The sequence below is a fragment of the Sciurus carolinensis genome, chromosome 13 (assembly GCF_902686445.1).
Source record: "Sciurus carolinensis chromosome 13, mSciCar1.2, whole genome shotgun sequence".
Lineage (NCBI taxonomy): Eukaryota > Metazoa > Chordata > Mammalia > Rodentia > Sciuridae > Sciurus > Sciurus carolinensis.
This window is the reverse complement of record NC_062225.1, coordinates 8,890,490-8,910,754: the sequence shown is the minus strand read 5'-3', so window position 1 is coordinate 8,910,754 and position 20,265 is coordinate 8,890,490. Positions and strand designations below refer to the sequence as shown.

The 20,265-nt window shown below is 51.0% G+C and overlaps 1 protein-coding gene across 5 annotated transcripts in view; it reads right to left on the bottom strand.

Moving 5' to 3' along the window:
* Positions 1-5,797, bottom strand: part of Npas2 (neuronal PAS domain protein 2) — a 155,720-nt gene extending 149,923 nt beyond the window's left edge. For 4 of the 5 annotated variants that reach the window (XM_047522823.1, XM_047522826.1, XM_047522824.1 and 1 more), the window contains exon 1: positions 5,492-5,797. The gene's annotated coding sequence lies outside the window, so the exon portion shown is untranslated. Of the gene's footprint in view, positions 1-4,730; positions 4,757-5,491 lie in introns of those variants that run through there. The other variant, XM_047522828.1, reaches the window with a different exon arrangement.
* Positions 5,798-20,265: the final 14,468 nt, after the last annotated feature.

Sequence of the window (20,265 nt, the reverse complement as noted above, 5' to 3'; positions counted from 1 at the left end):
AGTGGATAATAAGTAGCATTAGTTAAGATGGAGACAAGGCATCTTTACGTACCATACAGGAGAAAAGCACAGGAGCAGCTGTTTTGGTTGTCAATTAAGCAGCATCTATCAATATTTTAAACAGGTGTGTTTTTTTACCCAGAAATCCCTTCCTAGTAATCCTTGACCTAGAAAAACTGAAGTGTACACAAAGATATACTGATAAGGACGTTAACACACACACCATGAGCAGTGAAGAAATGGAAACAAAACATTTATCAATAGGAATGAATTAAATTATTTCCCATCCATTCTGAATAACACTCTGCAGCCTTTAAAAATAAAGAAGTAGATAGGAAGTAACGATGCAAAGCTGTCTCAACGCCATATTGTTGTTTTTTAAAAAGTCACTAAATATTACATACAGAATGAGTTCTGTTTTTAAAACACAAAAATGTATGTATGTAATTGCACCAAAAAATGACTAGGTACTCCATGGTTACCTCCTGAGAAGGGTAGAGAGTTCCCGGATGTATCACTTAGGATGCTTTTGGCGACAACTAACAAAAAACCTCACTGAACCTGTTGCACACAGAAGTCAAGATCTTGAAGTGTTCCAAAGTAGACTTCTTGGGAAATTCGAAAAGTAGAGGACACCACAGAAGCTACATTCTTCACTTTGCAATCTTTTGTATGCCAGCCCAGGCTGCTCTGGTGGCTGATGGCTGCCCAGCACACAGGCACTAGGTCCATGGGCCACAGAAAGGGCAGTTTCTTCTCTTGCCTCTTTTGAAGAGCCACGGATACTCCCAGAAGCCTCTGAGCAACCCATCTAACGTCTTATTGGCTAGGGCTGAGTCCACATACGCACTCCCCAGCCAATCACTGACAAGGGCAGCAGGTCAACCAGACTGCTTGGCCAATCAGGATCCATCTTCTGAGGCAGGTGGGAGAGGCAAGACTCGCCAACAAAACTAGGTTTCTGCCAGGCCAAAAAGAAGGGATGACCTGCCCACGCAGGCAAAGGGGAACTTTTTCTTTTGAACTGGAATGGGTCCTGTGTTATCTGAAAATTTCTTTAAGAGTCTACCCCTATATTTTGTAAAATCCAATATGAAAATAGTTTCATGCCTAGAAAGGAGATGAAGGAAATAACACCTTGAAATATTGGGCTATCTTCATTCTTTCATTATTTTCTGTCTTTTCCAAAAACTATGTGATATACTTTTATAAACAAACAAAAACCCCAGTGATTTTGAAACTCATCTTCAGCACTTAGTATTCTGACCATGGATGGGCATAAAAATTTGCTGTGAAACTGTACAGTGACATTTGTGGTCACACGGAGTTACCTGCCTGCTATTAGCTGGATTTTGATGGGGAACTTGTACTAAGGTGAGAAGAACAGATTGATGGCTTTAATTTTAACAGAGCCCAACCAGGGACTGGACCGGAGTCATTGGATGTGGAGAGGTGCTTGTCCTTCCCTCTGGCACAGCATCTTTAAGGGGTGCCCGATGACCCTAACACTGGTTTCCTCAACCAACAGGTTAGGAATCAGGCACAGACTCAGATGAAAATAATGCTGGAAAGGGCCATGGAGGAAGCTGGCCCCAGCTGGGGCACTGTGGCAGGAGGGAGAGATGAGCTGTCTGTGTCTGGATTAACTTCCATACCGCCCACCTTCCAGCCCTACCTACTGGGTCTCTACCACCCGCCTTGAGTTTGTGGGTTAACAAAATTGAGTCTCTAATGCATGAACTACATGGAAAAATATTTAAGGAAATGCTTCATCCTCCTTGTTGTCTAGCCCCCTCTCTTGGGTCGACAATCAGAGCAATGGCTTTTGCTAGGCCTAACATTTATCCTTCACCCATGATCCTAGCAGCTTGGCTAGGTAGTATCATGGGCACTGTTTTTCTTACAAGAATGTTTAGGCTCAGAAAAGTTAAAAAGCAATTCCAACTCACACTGCAGCTGAGCAGGAAGGCGTCCCCAAGTCTGTGTGACTTAAAAATCTGTGTTTTATTTCCTGCCGAGTCACAAAGCTTTGTATTCAAATACTAGAGATCAGGTCAGCAATATGGAGTCCTCTTCAGCAGTCCCCTTACCTCCACTCCCCTCTGGCCACCACCCTGCAGTGGGGCATCCTACATTTTTCTAGTTTAAAAATAATCAACTCCTCTCACTGTGTTCCGTCTTGTCAGGTCCCCCGGGGCAGGTATGCCCCATCTTTATTTTGGCTCCTCTGGGCCTACTCCGTGGTACATGCTTCGTAAACGTGTGCTGGGTTGGAGTCAGTGTGTCCCAGAACCTTGCCCGTCTGCAGCACCTGGAAGTCTGTAAGCCGTGGATGCTCCGGTGACAACCGCAGCTCAGACCCCAGCCCAGACCTCCTGAATTCAAACCCGCACTTAACAAGGGCCCGAAAGATTCCCGGGCTCAGTGACAGCCACGCCCTCCCCCTTCCCACACCAGTGTAGGAGGTACACTGTCCCCTTTTTATTCTAAATCATCAAATGGAACCACATATTAAGACCAGCAAAAGTTCAAGTGGTCTTTGGGGAAAATTTACCCTAGAAGCGAATTTGCTTAAAATACCAAGCAGTCCCTAATCTCAGCTGAAGCACTCAAACTAGAAACAATTGTGCCTTGAAGACTGTAGGAGAAATTTCCCTTTTAAACATATGCTCCTGTTTAATACGTTTATTTAGTGTTCTAAGGTACTATTAATCATCAGGTTTAAAATAGAATTACTCACAGTTAAGGCCTCCATTAGCATTCAGAAATTTTTAACCTTGGGACAGTGATTACCAACAATTCAGCTCATTTCCCACACTTATTTATTGAGCATCTATTATGAATAAGGCCTCATAGGGATGAGATGAAGAGATATGAATGTGACAGTCCCTGACCTCTTGTCTTTGCTACAAATAGAACAAGGACCAGGAACAGGCTAATCAAACATTTCTGTGAGCAAATAGTGCATCAAGTACCATTTTCACTATTTAAATGTGAAACTCAATTAGATGCTTGCTATGATGCAATCAATTAAACTGTTGGCAAAAACAGCCAAGAATACTGAGTCATGAGGCTATTTTCAATACCTTGCCATCTGACCTGTCTTGGGAACGAGATGTTGCTGTGTGCATGGTATTAGTATGAGACAGTTAGTGTCTCCACCACATTGGAGGAACTGGCCATTCATGTCAGGAAGAAAACATGTACTTGTTTTAAAAACTAAGAAAGAAGACAGCCCTTTGACTCTGAAGATTCAAAAGCAAGACTGAAAAAAAAAAAACAAATGTAAAGATGGAGATATGAAAAGGATACGCACATATTATTTGAATCTTAAGACATTCAATAACTGAATCTCTCGACTTAAGTGTTAAGAATGTGTTACAAAGGTTACAAGTACTAAAAATGATTATACAAAATATAACACAGAATCCAAATTGTTAATAACACATCAGGTGATGTGTGTTACTTTTCATTTTCATTATTTTAAAATTGCTTTCATTATTAAACAGCCAGAAATATAAAACAAAAATCTCTTTAAAAAATCCAAAATCTCTTTAAAAAATGAACTTAAAAACTATGATTTTCTATATAAGGGTCAATTCTTCAGTTATCATCAGAATACTCTCCTATCCTACCTGTGAATTTATTTTTCATCACACTAATTAGTAAAGTCTCACTCGGTTCTTTTCTTGGCATGTTTAACTGGGGGGGGGGTGTTTTATTAATAACATATTTCCTCTAGAGTGTACTCCCTTCTTTCACCTCCCCGGGAGTCTCTCTGGGGAGTAGAAAGAATAAAACCCTTCCTCCACTTGTGCACAGTGGGACAGATCCGCAAATAAATAGAGGCATCGATTTCTAAGAAGAAAATGGCTAAACACAGCACATTTACAATTCTTCTAAGCCACATTCCACATTTCTTTGTGAGATGGAAGATAATTATGTCTTTATGTTGCACACTTTATTTTTAAATCTTTAACTAGACTGCTACTTCTACTGATCATGGTTGAGCTGAAATGAAACACCGAATTTCTGGTTTTGTAAAATAGTGGCCCAGGTCAGAAAAACTATTAAACATTATACTTAGATTTATTTGGGGATTATTTTTAAAATAAATTTGGGGCTTATCTTTGGCAAACGTTTTCCTTTAAGGAAATCTTAGCAGCAGAAAGGTAGAGCTTGTCTGTGCCCTTGAACTTGAAGGGTGCCTTCCAACGAGGGCAGCTCTCTTTTTAATGCAAGCCATAATTAGTTGGTCAGTACACCGGATGGGGACTTGGGTTGCTGTGAAAGAGACAGAGGTGTTGACAGAGCTGAGTTTGGCCAGTAACTGGTTCAGAATTAATTTCCTGGGAAGTCCAAATGCGAAAACCCCTCCTATTAAGGGAAGAAGGTTTGGGCTCTAATGATCATGACCGACCAGCTCGCCTCCGCTGATTAAGTAATTTAATAGGCACTCAATATTTTACCTGTAAAGCAACAGGCTAACCACTTTAACGAATTCGGGGCGGATACCAAAGCAACCGGTAAAGAGCAAACGCTACAACTCTCCTCTCGAGGACCCCTCCTGAACACCTGTAGAACGCCGGGGCTTTTAACTTTGGGAACTGAAGAGAGGTTTTAGACTTTGTGGGAGTTCCCGTGTATATTTTAGGTTTCCATCTTGCTTAATCAACAAAACTGGTTACTAATGATTCATGAATCACAGGGATGAAAACAAACTTTCTTACCTTGAGCAGTTAAGGAGTGGCAGGCCGAGGAGCGAGGCTGGTTTTGAATTTAGCCCCTTGGTACCTGTTCCTTCCTCCAACTTCCCCACCCAGCGTGGCTCCTTAGAAAGGTCAAAGGTGCGTCCCTCCTCTGCTAGGGGAGGGGGCACACCTCCCAAGGAAACTACGCGCTGGCACCCGACCTGGGGAGCCCCGGCTGTCAGACAACTCGCCCTCTAAGCTCACAGGACCGGGTACCCAGTCCAGCCGGGAACGAGTTCCGACCCTGGGACCGGGAGGCACTGCCAGTCCCAGCCTGGGGCGCGCACGCCGCACTCTCCAGGGGTCCCGGGCTCCCCAAGCTTAAGGGACCGCACGGTGCGGCTCCGGGAGGGCAGCCCGCAATCTTCAAAGCGGCCGTCCGGGGACTGGGCCCCTTGTCCACCGCGATCTACCCTCTGAAGACCCCTTCCCCCCAATTCTGAGGTTTGGGTGCCTAGTCCTCTGCCTCCCGCAGCGAGACGCGCCCGGAGCCCACCATGTGGGTTGTCACCGAGGTCAAGCGGGACGCGATGTCCGGGGCGGCCGAAGGGTGCGTGCCGAGGGGAGCCCACCTCCTTGCGCCCTGGGTCCCAGCGCTGCGCAGCCTCGCGCGGTCTCGCGCCGGAGCGCCCCTCCCGGGCCCGCGCGTCCCCCGCGCTGGTGAGCAGGTGACGGCGCCCCGCGACCCACGCGCACGTATGCCCACCGCAGGACCCCGCGCTCTCGGCGCTGCCCCTTACCTCGGAGCGGCCGGAGCGGCCCCGCGGGGCCGGACGAGGACTGGGCCGGGAAGACGCGCCTCCCGCCGCCGCTGGGAGCAGAGGCGGCGAGCGGGCGCGGCGAGCTCCTCCCGGGCGGCGGCGGGAGGCGCTGCTCTCGCTGCCGCCGCCGCCGCCGCCGCCGCCGCCGCCTCCGCCGCTACCGCGGGTCTCCGAGCTGCGCGGCCGCCGCTCCTGGGCCGCCGCCGAGCGGGTCCCTGGGCTCCTGCGGGAGGCCGGCAGCTCGCGCGGCAAACTCTTCCGCACGCAGAGCCGCGGGGACAGCCGCTGCCGCCTCTTCCCCCTCCCTGCGCCCTCCCACCTCCTGCTTCTCCTCCTCCTCTTCCTCCTCCTCCTTCGCCTCCTTCGCTTTGCAGTCGCCACTGGCGGGGTCTCTCCTGGCCGAGACCCAGCCTGGGACGCGCACCCGGCGCGTGCCGAAGGCCGACGGGCCCCAGGACCCCCGGCTTCCTTGAGCTGCGTAGACACCCGCGTGCCCCAGGGCAGCCGTCGGCCCTGCGGTGCTGCCAGGGACCCTCGGCTGGGTCCTGCCTGGAGCGCGGGGTGGGCACTAGGGTCGGTGAAGGGGCGTTGTGCTTGGAGGTGAACCGGTGGAGAGGGGAAGCAAGCAGCTGCGGACCTGCCAGGCGAGGTCCCGTTAAAGTTGTCACTCGGGGGCAGCAAGGAATCTTCCGTCCCCGCTTACTGCAGACCCTCGTAGTGCCTGCTGCCACCCTGCTGCCCCGCGTCGGGTGTGGGGGGCGAGCACGCGACTGTCACCCCCTCCACGCCGATCTCGAGGAGCAGGGCTGCACGAGGTCCCCGACCCAGGGCACTGGGCGCATCTCTGCAGGGACCACGGCGATATCTCCCCGAGCAGCGGGAGCGGGGCGGGGGCAGGTGGGAGGAGGGGGTCCAGGGAGATGCGGTGAATGCGGTCCGCCTGAGGTCAGCAGTAGCTGCTGGGGAGAAATAATCAGTGCTCTTCCACGGTAAACGTAGCCGGTCCGGAAAATGGGTCAAGGATGGCAAGGAACCGGCGAACTGTCCCCACTCCCAGGCCGCGGCGGGTGGGTGGGGGCTGCGGCCAGGAGCGCGCTCTCGGAGCCGGCTCTGCCTCTCCCTCCCCTCCCCCGCTGCCCTCCTCTCCTTTTGCACCAGTGCAGGAAATGTTCCACTGACCTACATATTTTTCCAAACATACGTGACCTTTTTTTTTTTTCCTCTGTGGGAGGAGACAGGCGAGAATCCAAGAAAAAGAGAAGCTGGAGAGGCAGCCGCGCGCGCGAGGCAACAGGGCGGCTTTCTACCAGGCTCAGGCAAACACCGAGCCCAGACCGATGCGTGGAAATGGCCCCCAGGAGCTGGGAGCTGCTGTCTGATACTCTGCGGGGCTCGGAGAGCGAGTGGGGTGAAAAGGGGAGACCGCGCGCCTCGCCGAGGTCCGGAACGGTGGCGGATTTCCCCTATACCCGCCGCCGCCTCCACCCTTGCGGCGGCGACCACAGCTGGGAGGCACCTGGGTAGAAGCCCCGGGAGGGGAGAAATCCCCGCCCCTCCCACGGAGGTCGCCCCTTCCCTGACATCGCTTAGGTGCATTTCCTGGCGCTCTGCGCACCGCAGCCCTTTCGGACGTCCCTCTGTAGCTCACAGATCCTGGCAAGGGACCTGGAAAGAAAAGCGCCCCCTCTACCCGCCCCCTGCCTTTTTTTTTTTTTTTTTTTTTTTTTTTTTTTTTTGGTTTGGGGTTTTTTTTGGTCCTATCTATTTAGTGGCCAGAAGGGGTCTCCTAAGGCCTTTGCCCAGAGTCGGGCGCTCCGCACGCGGTTCCAGGGCCTAGCTTTCTCCTGGCTCCGGGGAGTTCCGCAGGCCCTCTCGGCGCAGACCCGAGCGGGAGCGCCTTATTTGGGCATGCAACCCCACACCGTCAATTAGATCAAAACGCGCACACAGAGCTCCTTTTTCCCCCCTGTAAAGTAGGTCATTCTCTTTATTTCCCACTTGTATTATTTTTGTCTAATTCTCCTCCTGAAAAATAATCAGCTGTAAAGAGCTTTGAGCATCCTAAGAGCGGCTGTTTTTCTTAGGCTTGCTCCGACTTGGAGGGCTTTTCGAGAAAGAAGAGGCATTTGGCCACATCATGAGTTGAAGTCCCTCCCTGTCCAAAAAGAGAAAAACATTTTTAAAAGAAAATTTTATTTTATTCTGCTTTATTTTCCCCCTCTTCCTTCTCCTTCATGCAAGCAGGTTTGACCCTGCCCCCAAAGCATTGCTATGACTAATATCTACTAAAGGATGAAAGTGTGTACTTTTAAGGGGATTTAATGAATTTAAAGCCACCTCCCTTCCTCTTTTTTGCTTTGAAAAAGATTCAACTCCCTCTCCTCCCTTGAGGAACTTGAACAATCCCTAAAGGATCTTTGAAAAGGCTCATCAAATAATTCTGCAGTGCAACAAGTCTTTTCCCTATGGCCTGTTATAAATCTATTGTCCAGTAACCCATCTTACTAACTGCAGTTTCTGCCTATTCCTCACAGAGATGACGTGTAGGCAAATTCCATCCCATCTGCTAGTGCTAATCCCACCAGAGTAGGAAGGAGACTGCTCTGACTTTAAGACAGTGGAGAAGAGGGTCCCCAGAGGGACCTCAGGCCTAGAGGGGAGTTGCAGCGGAAGGTGTAGCTCCTGTTTATTCTGGGCATGACAGTTGGGTCCTTTTTACTGACAGTTGTTGAAGGTTTGCCATGAGTCAGGCTGGGCTTGGCCTGGAAAGGATCAAGGGCAGTTTCTGTACACAAAGGGTTTAGGATGTTGAGACAGGGATAAATATGAGCTAAATAGGGCAAGCGCCAGAGACCAAGTGCCAAGGGAGTTCAAAGGAAGGACTCAGAATGGGCTTCTTGGAAGAAGTGGAATGGGTGCTAGGAGTTTTCATTAACCAGATAATAAAGCCAAACGAGATCATAATCTATGCATTTTTTCAAAATGTGCACATGAAGCAAAGAACCCTTTCAAAACTGCATGGTCAGTTATGGGAAATTGTCACGTGGTCCCAGTCATTAGTCCTTTGAAAGAACATGACTGTATTGACTGAGTGCTGCAATGATGTCCCCAAGGAACCCCAGATATTTTTCAAAGAACCAAAATGGCAAAGACAATCAAATTTCTTTGTAGTCCATGATATCCATTTGCGGAGGTCTCGTGAAATAATACAAAGTTTCCACAGTCTAATTGGACATTCTTTTCTATCGGAGAAGTTGAATCTGTGGCATATTCTGATTTTAAATATTTATCCAATTAATTTCTCAGCATAAGTGTTGGGTGGCTTATCGGCGTCTGTTTTTACTGTTACATATGGGTGAGCACGTGTGGCCACTACAATAATTACAATCATTAGGGTTTGGCACTCACTTTGGCGCATACATTCAGTAGCTTCAACTTTAAACAATAAGAACAAAGTTCCGCACTGGATAATATCACAGGTATTCCAAGATCTGGTTTTTCTCAGTTTTAACTTAAAATTCAAAAGAAAATGAATCACAAAACCAGTTTCTGTTAGATATAGTAGCATTATGGTAGAAAGGGAAAATGTAGCAACCAGGGCAGAAGAAAAGGCTGCAGGACCCCCAAATTGAAGACTGACTCAGAAGCCAGGGCTCATGAGCACCGATTAATAATCGAGAATGTCCAGCCTTGTGCTGCAAACATCAGGTCAGGAGAAGAGAGCCCTTGTTCCCCCCAGCTTCATAGGAAAGTTCAGGAAGCAGCTGGCTGTCACCTGGGCCTGGGGACGCTACAGGGACCGTCAGGGCCTTGTGCAGCCTGCCTGGTAGTTGAGACTTCACGCCTATGACATCATGTGGGCAAGAAACTAAAGAAGAATGGGGTAACTGGTGGGCAGGACCCAGGGAGGACACCTGGGCTGCAGGAATCCGAAGGTGACTAAGCCCTAGAGTCCCAGCTGAGTCCCACCAGTTTGTGTGCTCGTGCACACAAACACACAATCAGAAAAAGAGATGGTAACGCTCTCGTCAATATGGGCACTTGAGAATAATCTTTCCTTCTATAGGAGTCCCTTGAGAAAGCCCCTTCCTGTCCATTTTCTCTAATAAGGAAGTTGGATTTTAGGTCCCATTTACATCTCTTCTAAGAGGATTTTTAAAATGCAGACTTTTTTTTTTTTTTTTTAGAGCATTTTAAGTTCACAACAAAATTGAGCAGAAGTTCAGAATTCCTATGTGCCCCATCTTCCACAGAATCCCCCACTCTCAGCAGCCCTGCTGTTTGATGGACCTGCATTGACAGGTCAGGGTCACCCAGAGCCCCCTGTGGCCCTCAACTTTAGCACTTGGTGTTGAGCACTGTGGAGAGTTGGTCCAATACATAATGACATGTGTCCCCTGTTACAGTGCCACATGGAACAGTCTCACGTTCCTCTTCACTGTCTCTTCATCCCTCTCTTCCCAGCTGTTGGAGACCACTGATCTTTTTATTATCGCCCTAGTTTTGCCCTTTTTTGGAAGTTTTTTTGTAACAGGAAATAAACCCAAGGTTGCTTAACCACAGAGCCACATCCCCAGCCCTTTTGATGAATTTTATTTTGAGACAGGGTCTCACTAAGTTACTTAGGGCCTCACTAAATTGCTGAGGCTGACTTTAAATTTGTAATCCTCCTGCTTCAGCCTCCCGAGCCGCTGAGATTATAGGCATGCACTGCCACATCCGGGGCTAGTTTTGCCTGTTCTAGAACCTCTTCTAGTTGGAATCATGTACTGTATAATAAGCCTTTTCGGATTGGCTTTGTTCACTTAGTAATCTGGATTTAAGTTTCCTCCATGTCTTTTTCTTTTGTGGCTTGATTTGATAGCCCATTTCTTTTTAGCACCAAATAATATTTTATTGTCTGGACAAGAGAACTTTTTAAAATGATATCTTAGCACATAATGCTTGCGGTAATAAAAGGTGACATTTATCTAATACAAAGTTGCCGGGTGTTTACATCACCTCGTTTCATCTTCCAGAGGTCCTGTACAGAAAGTGATTGATTATTTCCAGTTGGCAGATGAAGAATCTGACTTAAAGAGGCTCAAGGAGCCTTTAGTCACTTGGAAAATAATGTGGCAGAGACTGGCTTGAACCTGGCCTTGGTGACTGAGAAGTCTGAGCTGCCTCCACCCAGCCCACCTCCTGGACATGTCAGATGTAGTCCCGGCACCTCTCCCCTCCATGAGGTCTTGCAGGATGCCGGAGCTGCCAAAGTCGCTGCACTTTTCTTGTCTGCTTCCTCTTGTTCTCCCCTCAATGCAGGGGTTATTAATATCTTTACTCCGCTCTTAAAGCAGCTGTCTTCCAAGGGCTTGAAATAGAACCCTAGGATGAAGGACTGGGGTTGGCAGAAGAGCAACACCTGATCCCGATACTTGATAGAAGGAAATAAAGTCCATGGGTCAATACGTGCATTATTGGCATCTTGGCATCTCACCAAGGGGCTCTTTGGACTCTGGCAATGACTGGATGGGAGTGTCTTTGTGTAAACATGTGATTTTCAAGCCAGCTCTGGTTCTCGGGCTGGGAATGGATGCCAGTTCCTTTCATTAAAGGGAGACTTGGAGTGCAGGTTGAGCTGCCTTCTCTTGACCCCAGAACAGGATCCAGAACAGGCCAGCACAAAGGGCGCCTGGTTGAGCTGCTACCTGTGGTCATCCTGCTGGTCAGTGTAGTGGCCAGCCACGCCACCTTCCTCGCCAGAGCGGGAGCAATGGTGGGCATTCGCCTCCCACTGCACACTGAGAGCCATCTCCAGTGACCCTGGGGCACCTGGAGCGGACGTTCAGCAAGTGCAAAATAGAAGGAAAGAACAGCCTTTGTGTTCCTGGTGCTGGAGCGGCGTGTGGGGAGGAAGGTGGGGGAGCAGCGAATGTGGGTGAACTGTGAAAGTACCAGAAGGATGGGAGGTGGTGTTCTCCAGCAACTGGCGACAGGGTTTCAGGAGGGATTGTGGAATCGGAGCTCCAGCTCGACCCAAGTAGAAGGAAGCGCTTGACCGTGCGGGGCGTTCGCTCCCGGCTGGCCTGGCGTTGGTGGAGGCGCAGAGAAGCCCTGGTCCAGACGTGGGCTTTTCCAGCAAGCGCAAGACGCACCACCTGAGAACGAGCCACAGGCGTCGTCTTTTCCTGTGCTTGGCTCCTGTTCGGCCTGACTCAGCTCCGAGTTCTAATGGGTTTGCGCTCGTCCGTGCGTAAGAGCGCATGTGCGCAAAATGGGCATCTTCATTAATTTCCCGGTGCTGTTTCCATTTCAGTCTCAATTTTAAATTCTCCGACTCCTTGCGATGCTGTTTGAATAGTTAAGTTTCTGCACTAACAATTGCATAATCTGCCCTGTACTTTGCCCAGGAAGAACATCTAGTGATCTGAAATTCATTACACATAGTTCACTTGAAGTGAAAAGCTAATTATAGAAAAATGTTCTTCAAGGTGCTATTTATAGCCCCTCCCCAGTAGGCAGCACCCTCGCGTTTCCTGTACGGGCAGGCATTATTTGATCAACATGCCTCGTTGCAAGGTCTGGGTGAGAGGGGAGCTTTTCTCAATGGCTCCTGTTGAACGCTTGTGTTGGCAGTGAACGTGCTTCCGGTCTTCTCCAGGCGTTTGGTGGTGGAGTCTTGCTTCCTAAGGTCCTTGCACTCACTGCTTCCTTCCCCTTCCCGTGGGTTTTCTCTTCTGTAGCTCAATCCTAATTGAGAATATTTACTCACTTTTCTAACCACAAAATATGAATCCTGCAAGAAAAAGGAAGCAGAGTGGCAACCTGCGGGAGCGCTCGGGATTCCCTGCTGTGACCTCTCTGTGACCTCCCTGAGGCTTGCAAGTGAGCTGTGCAAAAGACACGGAGCCCATGGGCCTGGAGAGAAGCCCACTGACTCACAGAGAGGCCACCTTGGGAAAATGGATGCTGATGCCCAAGAGAGTGGCTTGGGAAGTCCTTTGATGGGCCTGGTATTGTGTGCTCAGCGGCACTGAGGTGGACATCCCGACACACTTCCACAGTGGTGGGCAAACAGTTGCCATCCTGAGGCCACGAACTGTCCCCTGCCTTCTTGTTGCCCCTGCATGACTCCCTGAATTCCCCACTGCCCAGCAATCAGAACCCCAGGGCCTTGGCTGGCTCTGCTTGGCTTGTGGCTCTGACTGTACCACACCTGGTCTCAGTGGCCACCAAACCAAGTCCTCACTCCTTGGCATTCTCAGGCTCTATCTCAGTCTGACCTTGACCTTGACCCAGCTTTCGTTTCTATTTCCCGTAACTCCGGCCAGAGCCCCTGTATGGGATGTGTGTCCCTCTAACACAAAATCTTTGCCTTCGTTTCCCCTCCCTTCTCTGTGGAACTTCTTCCTGTCCTTCAAGGTCTTGATCATGTACTGTTACTTCCAAGACGTCCCTGAGTCCTTCTGCCAGAGATGGACTTTGCTTCCTCCTTGTTATTTTTATATATGTATAAATGTAGGTGTTGCCGCTTGTATTACTACTTCCAGTTTCATGGCCCAGGGCCTTAAAGTTGTCATATCACTAAAGGCTGTTTCTGACGTAGAAACAGAGGCCAGCTGTGCTCTCAGGGCTTAGGCCTCAGATCTACCCTCTGTGTACTTCACTTACTCCTCTGGTCAGTTTGTCCAGACTCAAGGTTGTAAATGCTGTCCAATCCGTTGGCCAATGGCTCCCAGGCAGGTAACTCCCAGCCCCCTAGAGCCCAGGGCCTACTTGACAAGGTACATTTCCCAAGTCCCGATTTAGGCAGCGGAGAATGACTTCCAACGGATGCAAACTGCACAGCCCTTGCCTGTCACAGCTCCTGCTTAACCGCAGTCAGTGATACCTCACAAGCTTTGAGTTGTAAGCTGTACTGTGCCCACAAATGAAAATTCTAACATCTTCCATTTGTCTAAAAAGAAAAAAAAAAAAAGGTATGGACGGGTCTAGCTCTTTTGAACTGGTGAGCAGAAAGGACTTTTCACATACAAAGTGAAAAAGAGAGGAAAAAATTCCTGTAACCTTCTTGGTTTCCCCCAATGAGACTTGGAACAGCTGGAGCCCAGGACTCTGCCCTGGCCCTGTTCCAATGACCTTGACTGGCATTGTCAAGGTCGGAAGGTGCGCCCAGCTGTGCGTCCTCTCCTCTACAGCGAGGTCTCAGGGCCTTAAGGATCGTGCATGTGAGTCTGGTTATGTCAAGGGGACTTAGGGACACTTTTTTTTTTTTTTTTTTTGGTACAGGAATTGAATCCAGGGACACTTAACCACTGAGCCACATCCCCAACAACCTTTTTTTAAAAAAAAAAAATTTATTTAGGAACAGAGTCTTGCAGAATTGCTCAGGGCCTCACTAAATTGCTGAGGCTGGCTTTGAACTCACAACCTCCTGCCTCAGCCTCCTGAGCCACCGGGATTATAGTCCTGCGCCACTGTGCCGGTCCTCAGGACACTTGTAAGACCTCTGGTCTTGCCTTAAGCTGGTCACATTGTTTTGGCTTCCCTCTACAGTCACCTCCTGAGGTCACTATGGTCCTGTTTTGCTGCTGAGGAAGCTGAGGCTCCGAGAAGCTCCTGGGAGTCCCAGTGCCTTTCCCACGTGGGTGGCAGCCCGGGGTGGATGTGATCATGGGCTCAGCCCACCCCGAGTCTCCGTCCCTTGGCGACAACTTCCTACCCCAGCTCCGGCAGATCCCCCTCCTCTCCTTCCTGCACCCCTGAGGGTGCAGCCCACCCCCACCCAGCTCTGTTCCCTCTGTGTCCTCCTCGTCCGTCTCCAGAGGTCCCTTCCATTTGCAGAAGAGCTGCGAGCGAATGGTCCCCATTGTGCCCACGCCAGGCGGGTCCGTACAGAATCATCGCGTGTCGTCTGGTGGTCCAGGTTCAGACTCGCCTCTGCTGGGATCCTGGCAGGGCGTGAACCGTACCTTCTGGAATCCCGTTGACATCCAGTGAAAGAATGGAGAGATCCCCGAAGCAGCACTCCGGTCCTGCCATTATCGAGGGAGAGAAGCGGGGTGCAAAGCAGCTGGGATGGCCTCTCGCATCCCATCCAAAGGCGGGCCGATGCCTCAGAGTCTCGGGTACACATTGCTCATCTGGGCATCCCCTGACCCTTGTCACCCCAGTTTGCCTGTCCTGGGCCTTTCCTACAAGGGAAAAAGTGACCTGTGGTCAAGGAATCCTTTTAACCTGTTGGAACTACTGTATTACACTTGTTAAATAATATAATGTATTAACCGGGACTCCGGTATTCAGCCGTGCCGTTGGGTTAGTTACCCCATCTGTGGATCCAGAAAAACACACGTGAACTCAGGAAGCTCATAGGGGAATGTATTGGTTAGCTTTCTGTCACTATGACAAAATACCTGAGATAATCCACTTAAGGAAGGAAAGGTCTCTTTTGGCTGACAGTCTCAGAGGTTTCACTTCATAGTTGCTTGGCCCCATTGCTGGGGGCTTGTGGTGAGGCAGAACCATGGTGGGGGCCACCGGGTGGAGGCTGCTGGCCTCATGTCAGCTGAGAAGGAGCCAGAGGAAGGGTGCAGGACCCAAGATCCCCTTCCAAGCCACACCCCCAGTGGCCCACCTCTTCCAACCAGGACCTACCTCCTAAGGTTTCCACCAAATGGCGCTTCCTTTGGGGACCAAGCCTCCAACCCGTGAGCCTCGGGGACATTCCAGATCCAAGTCACACAGGGTGATGCAAAGCCCGGGAAGGGGGCAGCTTTGCAGCTGACTCAGGAAGGGGCGACATGTTTGTTGGAGGAGACAGGTACAACCCAGGACCCTCCACTGGGAACCCCCACCGTGGCCTACTTCCTGCCACTGTTTCCCAGAATTTTCAAGCAGGACGGTCTCCCAGCTGCACTTGTAGCCCTGCAGGGAAAGACCAGGGGGAGTTTGCACTTTCATTTGAAGGGAAATGAGGCGTGGAACAGTGTAGGACCGAGAGGACATTCACAGGATGGCCCTGGCCTTGGTGGCCAGACCCACCCCAGGGCCCCGGGGCCGGGTGGATGGGAGGGTTGGGGGTGCACCTTCATCACAGCCCATTACCCCATGGGGCCTCTCTCCTCTGGCCCACGTGACTACGTCATTATTAAGCATCCCACGTGGGCTCCCGACCCGCGATAGCTGAGAAGACAGACCTAAGCAATCTGCAGTGCGCTGAGGTCAGAGCAAGAAAACAAGGGCGGGCCAGTGTTTAAAAACAAAGTTTAAGTCCTGCTTCAGCCACATAGACCCATGGATCCTACACCTCTCACTCCCCAAGGGTGGGATCCAGGAGGTGGTTCCAGCAACCCCTGGGAAGCCACGGTTACCCAGCCCCTTCCTGTGCAGGGCCTGGGCTACCCAGCAGGTTGCTGGGATAGGAGGTGGTGTTTCCGTCAGACCTGGGACTGGCGCCAGGTGGGAGCCACGCCTGGACCCTCGGGCCAAATTCACACCTTTCCTCTGCACTTAGCCTTGGTCCCTCCCGAGACAGGAGACGTCCACTCTGCTGTTAATTGAAAAGATGTTCTCACCCCAATAGGAGGAAAAATGCCCAAAAACATGTTGAATGGATTTTTTTTTTCATCGCAAGTGATTTTCTGCTTCCAAAAAAGAAATGTTGATAACTTTTCCATATGGTAGTTTTCTGCTATGATTGTTAGTGGCTTGGCAATTTTTAATATTAAATTCCTAACGGTAAGCAGAATTTCATCCAGTTTTAAATCCATAAGACCAGTTAGGTTCTCAGAGAAAGAGGTCGTTATTTTTGTCTTCATGGAGATTGAAAAGGTATCTCTCTCTCTGTCGGCTGCTAAGGTCTGAATGCCGTCTCCCCTCCAAATTATTTTTCTTTAAAAATATTTTACGACTGTGTAATAATTGAACGTATGAGTTGGGCATGGTAGGATATTTCAATTTATGCTGAATCCTAACCCCCAAAGCGAGAGTGTTAAGAAGTGAGGCTGAGCCAGGCTCAGTGGCACAGGAGGCTGAGGGAGGAGGATCATGAGTTCAAAGCCAGCCTCAGCAACAGAGAGGCACTAAGCAGCTCAGTGAGGCCCTGTCTCTAAATAAAACACAAAATAGGACTGGGGATGTGGCTCAGTGGTCGAGGGTCCCTGAGTTCAATCCCGGTACCCCCCAACAAAAGAGGCTGTTAGGGGTGATTTGGCCGTAGAGTGGAGCCCACCAGAACGGGACTAGTCATCCCTGCACCTCCGGCCAGTTCCTTGACCCAGAGGCCGGCCCTCCCCGGAAGCCCCCTGCCGGCACCCCGATGGAGCATCCTGTCTCGGGAAATGGGAGAAACGAAGCAGTGTTTATGGTATTTTGTTTTGGAAGCCTGAAAAGACTCAGTCCCCAAATCCCACAGTGGCCTCGTATTCACTGATGTGGCTCCAGGCTCAGGAAAGGCCTGGAGTGTGGACTCACAGGCGCCGGAACAGGCTGGTGGCTCCAGGGCTCAGTCCCAGCCTCGCTTTCCCCCAAGTCACCGTTTCCAAATCCCCTGACATTCAGGACATCAGCGTTGCCGGGGGAAATTCAGCGGGACCCAGGATAGGAGCCTCTTTTCCACTCAGGAGTGACCCTCAGGCAGGCGGGCGGGCCACCTCCTCACCAGCGAGGCCCGTCCCACGCAGGAGGCGTCCAAAAGGCCTCTTCCTAAAACCACCAAGGAAGGCGCTGCAGAAACCGCTCGGGAGCACTCTGCCCGGCGGCTGGCAGCCACAGCCGAAGAGCTGCCACCCGAGGTGGCAGGGTGACCCCAGAACACGGGGGACTCTGGAGCGGACCCAGACCGGGAGCTGTCTGACAGGAAGGCAGGTCTTTCAAGCACTGGAAATTTCCAGAAGCCTCAGAAGAGCGGGCAGCCCTCCAGGGGAACCGGGGTTCTCCTTCGTGAGAGGGGGGAATTCACGGGTAGGGCCTGCGTGACCCCCTGAGGTGAAAGGTCTCCCACCTAACTCTCCTTTACCTCTGTGACTTTTTTCTGCCCCACTTGCCTCTACACAAGTTAACCTGGTCATTCCCGACCCGGGGCTGAGGCAAAGTCTGCTCTTTCGAGGTGGGTGGTCTGCGTTTGCATTCGGTGCTAGAAGCCTCCGCGCTCACTCTGGGAAGAAGATCCGACTCTTCCCTGGGCAGCTTCAGAAAGCTTCCCTGGCCTGGTGGAGCCCTTCCGTGTGTGTGTGTGTGTGTGTGTGTGTGTGTGTGTGTTTGCTTTTTTTCTTTTAAGTTGGTCCTCATAAGAACCACCAGATTTTCGAAGAAAATCATAGGTGTATTCAAGAGACAAATAATAATGCTGGCATGGTGATGTTCTCTACTCTGCTTTTACACCTGCTTATATGACTATCCCGTGGACTCGGTTTAACTATCCTCAATTTAGAGACGAGGGAACCAAGGTTCAGAGAGGTTCAATGACTTGTAGAAAGCCACACAGCAGCTCCGGACTTCAGTGCTGTTTTTGACCCTCGAGGAAGGGTCCTTCCCCATATATCTTGCTCCATCGGCACAAACACCCGGACAAAAAGAGAAGCAGGAGGGAGGTTTGGTATCGGGGCGAATGAGTCAGCTTTTTGTCCTTGTAATCAAAATACCTGACAAGAACGACGTGGAGGAGGAGGCCTTTACTTGGGTTTGTGAGGGCGAAGGTCTGGGTTCAGGCCGCGGACTGCATTGCTCCAGGCCCAAGGTGAGGACAGCAGCTCAGCCCCTGGTGGCCGGGAAGCAGAGAGAGAAAGCAAGGAGTCAGGGACAGAATACGGTCCCAAGCGCACACCCGGTGACCTGCTTCCTCCCGCCACGCCCGCTGCCGACAGCAGTCCCTGGGAGTTATTATCCCGATGGACTGGTCCCTGTTAGGTCTCAGCCCTGTGTCTGACCTCTGCACCTGTGAGCCTTCCCGCAGTGCCTAGCGTGAGCTCTCGGGGAGACCTCAGATCCAAACCAGAGTATGTGTGTGAGTGTGTGAGTGTGTGTGTGAGTGTGTGTGAGTGTGTGTGAGCATGTACGTGTGTGAGTGTGTGTGTGTGTGTGTGAGCTTGTGAGTGTGTGTGAGCGTGTGAGTCTGTGAGTTGAGTGTGCATATGAATGTGAGTGTTTGAATGTGTGTGTCTGAGCATGTACGTGTGTGTGTGAGTGTGTATGAGTGTGCGTGTTTGTTTTAGTGTGTATGAGTGTGTGTGAGCATGTGAGTGTGTGTGAGTGTGAGCTTGTGAGTGTGTGTGAGCATGTGAGTTAGTGTGTGTGTTGAGTGTGCATGAGTGTGTGAGTGAACGTGTGTGTATGTGTGTGTGAATGTGTATGTGAGTGTGTGTGTGTGAGAGTGTGTGTGTGAGTGTGAATGTGTGTATGAGAGTGTGTGTGAATGTGTGAGTGTATGTGCGTGAGTGTGTGTGTGTGTGCAAGTGTGTGAGCATGTGTGTGAGTGTGCGTGTGTGTGCGTGTGTGTTTGTGAGTCTCTGTGTGTGAGTGTGAATGTGTGCGAGTGTGTCAGTATGAGTGTGTGAATGTGTGAGTGTGAGTATGTGTATGTGTGTGAGCATGTGAGTGTGTGTTTGTGAGTCTGAGTGTGTGTGAGTGTGTGAATGTGTGCGTGAGTGTGTCAGTGTGAGAGTGTAAGTGTGTGTGAGTGTGTGAATGTGTGCGTGAGTGTGTCAGTGTGAGAGTGTGAATGTGTGAGTGTGAGTGTGAGTGTGTGTGAGTCTGTGAGTATGAGTGAGTGTGTGTGTGAGTGTGAATGTGTGTGTGAGTCTGTGAGTGTGAGTGGAGTGTGTGTGAGTCTGTGAGTGTGAGTGGAGTGTGTGTGAGTCTGAGTGTGAGTCTGTGAGTGTGAGTGTGAGTGTGTGTGCAGGGCTCATGAAGAGGGCGTGGACCTCACACAAGGCAGCACGGTCCTGGTGCATGCAGGACGCTCAGTCTCGATGGCGATCTTACCACTGGGCGAGTTACCCTGTTGTCACCCCTCGTTCTACCTTAACCGAGCCAGGGCAGCGGGGGAATCAGCCAGGACGGTGCACACGCCTTTCATGTGCCACTCGGGGACAGTTGGCAAGATGCCTGCAGAGGGTCGGCGCTCCAGAGAGCCGGTAAGCGCAGCTCCTGCCGAGCCCGGAGGCTCCCAGCCTCTCTCTGGAGCAAGGACTCTGCCCAGCAGCCTCAACCCGGAGCGGCATTTCCGTTTGTTGTCGTTCACAGCTGATCAATAAAATGAAGCAGGAGCCGTGGGCTTGCTGAAGGTCTCTCAGCGAGCAGGTGATCCGAGGGCCCCGGGGATGCTGCTGGCCACGTCCGGATGAGCCCTTGGGTGCAGGGGACATCTTCCTGGGTCTCATGCCTGGAGGAGTGGACCCCCGCTTGTGGGGGCCAAGAGCTGGGAGGGACCCGGCGCAGTGGTGCTCGCCTGTCATCCCAGTGGCTCGGGAGGCTGAGGCAGGAGGATCCCGAGTTCAAAGCCAGCCTCAGCAAAAACGAGGCCCTAAGCAGCTCAGTGAGACCCTGTCTCTAAATAAATACAAACTAGGGCCGGGGGTGTGGCTCAGTGGCCAGTGCCCGAGTTCAATCCCCGTCCCTCACCAAAAAAAAGCCTGGGCAGGAAGGCTGGGTGGGCGAGGGGTGAGGCCGTGGAGCGGGCGTGGGCAGCAGCCCCCGGCAGAGTTCAGGCCCCTCACTCCTGCAGCCCCCCGAGTATGGGTGGCAGCGGGACCCCACGCGGCCTGCAGCCTGAC